Source organism: Rhinolophus sinicus, linkage group LG03 (genome assembly GCF_036562045.2).
Source record: "Rhinolophus sinicus isolate RSC01 linkage group LG03, ASM3656204v1, whole genome shotgun sequence".
Taxonomy (NCBI): domain Eukaryota; kingdom Metazoa; phylum Chordata; class Mammalia; order Chiroptera; family Rhinolophidae; genus Rhinolophus; species Rhinolophus sinicus.
The window spans coordinates 59,204,907-59,209,725 of NC_133753.1; positions in this window are offsets into that span (position 1 = coordinate 59,204,907).

Consider the following 4,819-nt stretch of genomic DNA (forward strand, 5'->3'; position numbering starts at 1 on the left):
CAATCGATGACCATCATTTATCTTCCAAAAGCACATTTGACTAATCAGATTCTCTCATTTTCTTCCATTCTGATTTTCAAACATGCTTCCTATTAAGATAGAGGAGAAAAACAGAATTCTCCTTTCAACTGCTTTTCATACAATTAACATCAAAGAGAAATAAGTGACTCAGAGTCACAGATAAAAAATTAGTCAATTACAAACCGAAACTGGGATAAACAATTATATCAATAAAATCGATTGGCGTGAGAAGCCAGACCCATAAAACCAGGACATTTGGCAGAATATAAGGTCTCTAGTAGCTAGAATCCCACTCCCCTTCCAGTCAACCCACAACTGGACAAATGAACAATGGATAATGGAGACTTTAAAAAAAAAAAAAAAAAAAAAAAAAAAGGTCATGACTCTGGCGGGGGTCATTTAGGGACAATTTATCCAGCAGAGCTGTGTGAGTTTGTGGAATGGACAAAAAGCACTTGCCTTTTTTCCCTAAGTGAACCTTCACGTAGAGGCATTAACTTAACAGCCTGGGGACAGATGAACGTTATTTTTCAGACATAATTCTTTTTTCCCTGGCATATAATTTGGAGGGGAAAAGAGCTATCCGTTAAAAAATTTAAATACTTAAATCTTTGAACACTGTTTGCCAGCCATTAAGAATGAATGACTTGATTCAAGGTCATACCCTTATATAATGAAACGACCAGCCGGAAGCATCACTGAGCCAGTCACTGTACCATCTTCACAGGGCATCACTCTCTAGTGGTCAGGGCACATGAGGCACATCCATCTGGACTGAGTAGACAGGCCATGGTGATCCAAAGTGATGGGTTCTATTGCTCCGTGGTGTTCTTGTTCCAGTTGATTAGACACAGCTACAATTTTGACTGTTTTACAGATGGAGATGCTCAATGCATTTCAATTTGCAGTGATATTATCATGGGGCTAGAAAGTGAGCTCTCGTTGGTTATCTGGAGCCTGTGTGGTACAGATAATAAGCTAAGCCCTGTATCCCCATGTGTCTGAATCCTTCCCCTGGAGAAAGTTAGGTGCTTTGAGAGGTCTATTAACTATTTAAGGCCACTTAGAATATCATTTAATGCTTTATTGCTGCAGTAATGCAGTCTTACCCTTGCAAGGGAGCAGAATGGCCATTTTTATGTGGGAGATGGAGAAATGCCACTATGGCTTGGCCTCTGACATCCTCTTCACCATCTCGAGTCCTGCCATTTAAGAGGGGAGTGACCGCATATATTATTGTCCAATGTGAGGCAGGGGAGGGGGCTTGGACTTATCTGAGACATAAATTTGTCCTCTTATAATTGCAATACTTTTTAAAGGCTCAAATGCTGAGAGTAGATTTCTAATATATGAAAAACAGTTTGGGTGTAGTATCCAAAAGCATCACTTTCTCTTTTTGCTTGTCTTTGGTTTCATTCCTTTCCTGTTAAGACCAGAATGCATTGGTAATCAAGTGCCCTTATCTGTCTGAGGAAGAAAGATGTGGATGTGGCACAGGTCCCCTTGTCCTGTGTCCTTTCAGATCAGGCTAAATTTTTCCCCTCACTGTCCAGAGGGCCAGTTATAGAATATGGAGGGTGGGGTAGGTAACAAGCCAGGGTCAGCCTGGTGCCCACTGCTGCCAAACGGACATGAGGACATGACCCATGCCTTGAGATATCCATGTGGAGGTCTGATGACCCGACAGAGTGATGGACATTGGAGCTGAACAGAAACGTCTTTGAAATTGTAATTTTCATATTATGTAACAGATTCCTGACCCCACTCCTAAAGCATCCAAGTTGAGACTCAGATTTCATTATTGTTAAAGACAACAGGCCTCTATTACATGAGTTGAAAAAGAAAATCCCAAGATCACCTAAGTTGAAATCCTCTGCAATTTCCTTTTCAGTTTAAAAAAAAAATATATTTTTCCTCTTTATACCACTAACCTCCAAACTTAAGTCCACTGTGACTTGACAGAACTCTCCAGCCTATAAGTAATTTTTGAGAACAGCTACGAGACAACTCTAGGGAGATGGGGTCCTCTCTTTCAAAGTTGTTTCCTGGGCTAACTTGCCATGCCAGGGGGCTCAGAGAGTCTTTTATCAGTCCCCGTACTGAACTTGGCCAGCAATACCCGTGGCCCAATTTCTCTGCAGCGTGTTTGACTGGTGTTATCGTGGCAAGTATACTCAGTGTAAGCAGTGCCCGACTGATAGAAAGAAGGCGACTCCCAGAGAGGTGGTCTGGGGCAGGGTCCCCAGTATTAAAATACTCAGATTTTAAGCTTCTCAGCAGCCCTTTCAGTGAATACTGAATGTATAGTGTGGATGGAGGGCGGAAGGGTGTAGAGAAGAATGCTTTCTGCTGTTCTAGTGCCCTCTGCCCTTTTCAAAATAAATACACTTTATTTTCTTGGAGCAGTTTTAAATTTACAGAAAAATAAGTGCAAAGAACACAGAGTTCCCATATATGTCCTCACCTTCCCTCCTCCCACCCCATTTTTTCCTGTTATTAACATACTGTGTTAGTGTGGTGTATTTGTTGCAATTGATAGGCCAATATTGATACATTATTATAAATTAAAGTCCATAGCAGACATTAGGGTTCACACTTGGTGATATACGTTTTATGGGTACATTCAATATACCTTTTGACAAATGTATAATAACATGTATCCACCATTATAGTATCATACAGAATAGTTTCACTACCCTTAAAATCCCCTGTGTTCTGTCTATTCATCCCACCCTCCCCCAACCCTGGCAACCACTCATCTTTCTGCTGTCTCCAGAGTTTTGCCTTTCCAGTATGTGATATAATTGGAATATATAATATGCAGCATTTTCAAATTGGCTTCTTTCACTCAATAATTTACATTTAAGTTTTCTTGTCTTTTTGTGACTTGATAGCTCATTTCTTTCTATTGCCAAATAATATTCTATTGTTTGGATGTACCACAGTTTGTGCATTCACCTAGGAATGACATCTTGGCTGCTTCCAAGTTTGGGAAAATATGAAAAAACTGCTGTAAACATTCAGGTGCAGGTTTTTGTGTTTAGTTTCACCATCTTGTAAATGAGCAGGTTGGACAGAATAATCTGTGGAACTCTCTTCCAGCTCAACTTTATAGGGTTTGACGATTCTGAGGGCAAACTGCGTCTCTCATCCCGTCTTTCCAAAATGAGACTAGTGTACCCTAAAGTCTAAACTGAAATGACTTTTAAGCTCAGGAAATACTGGATCCTGAAAAGATTTTTAAGAACTTTTAACCTCAGTCAGATCATTTTGCTGATAAGAACACTGAGTCCCAGGGAGGTTAATGGATCTACCCAACATCCACAACTGGTCACTTACAGCGTTGGCCTAGGGCTTAGCCCCCAAATCAACCAGCTGCTTTCCTCCCTCCCACTTCTCCATCAATCTCTTCATTTCCTGTTACCTTCTTTTTCTAGTAACTTCTTTCAGTGTGAAATTCATTTCACTCTAATCATAATTGCTCCCATCCACTGGATGTGACACTATTTGACAGTGAAAGCTGAGAAAGTAGGTGGCTTACACCAGGGAAAACGTAATGGATAGAATCTCTCTCGTAGGAAATGTATCACTTAAGGTCACTGTGTGCTTTAGCCCCCTTCAGGCACTTTAAAATATTTTCCCATGAGAGCAGAGAGATCTTTTCACTTCTGTTTCGAGAATCTGATTGCAGCCAAAGCAACAGACTCTTCCATTTTTGCCTAAAAGCAATGAAATGATTACCTATGTCCTTAATTTAAATTCCCACTGACAGCTCAGACACTGTTGCAGCTGGAGGAGGCGAGCTGACCTTCACATCTATTGTCAGTGGAGAGACAGAGGGGAATTTTATTGACCAGAGAGGATAATATGCATTAGGGAAGCCAAGCAAGGATGCTCTGACCTATTGGAATATAGTGCAGGGTCAAAGGGCACAGGATTAGAGCTGTGTGGCATCGTTTGCGTAAATGCCAATTGTGTCCTTTGTGTGCTCTGCTGCAGCACTTGCTTGTCTGTACCTTGGGGACTGGCAAGAGAGGCTCTTTCAGCTGCTCTTTGCTTATCTATGGTATTGAGAAGAGCTTGCTGCCAGCCCCCTCAGGGCTGCCTCTTGAAAAATGGGAAAACAAGCGATTGCAACATTGTGAATCCCAGAAATTCCATCTGCATATTTTCAGAGCCTATGGTACACTGGGTCACTCCTTAGGGGGACAGTTTACTGTATTTGCCTTTGGAAATGAACCCTCAGAAATCACTCAAGGGAATACCCAATGAACAATTCTGCTTTCTTTTTTCCCCTCCCTCTCCCTCGCTAAGTGTCTCTGAACATTTCCTCTCTGGGAACACTTGTTCTTGGTAATATCAAGCCCCAGTAATATATGAGACTCCTGGATATTTTTGTTGTTTGTTTCTTTCCTCACTTATGAGCTCATCAGAGGGCCTGGGAACCGGCCATGTGAGGGGCTGCCTTTCCTTATTGCAGGACTACAGCTCAGTTCTAAATGGCAAGCACTGGCCTAGGGGCTTGATATAAATCTTCTCATTAGGTAGGTGTTACTGGTGTCCGCATTTGACAAATGAAGAAACTGTGGCAGAAAAAAGTAACTTCCCTCCCAAGGTGATACAGAGTGTAAGCGTTGGAGCTGTGATGTGGACCCAGGCGTTTTGACTCTGAAGCTCATGTCAGTAATCACCACCCTTACCATCAGGAATTTCTCTCTCTCTCTCTCTCTCTCTCTCTCTCTCTCTGTTCCCCCCCTCCCTCTCCCTCCCTCTTTCCCTCTTTCACTTCCTCCCTCCC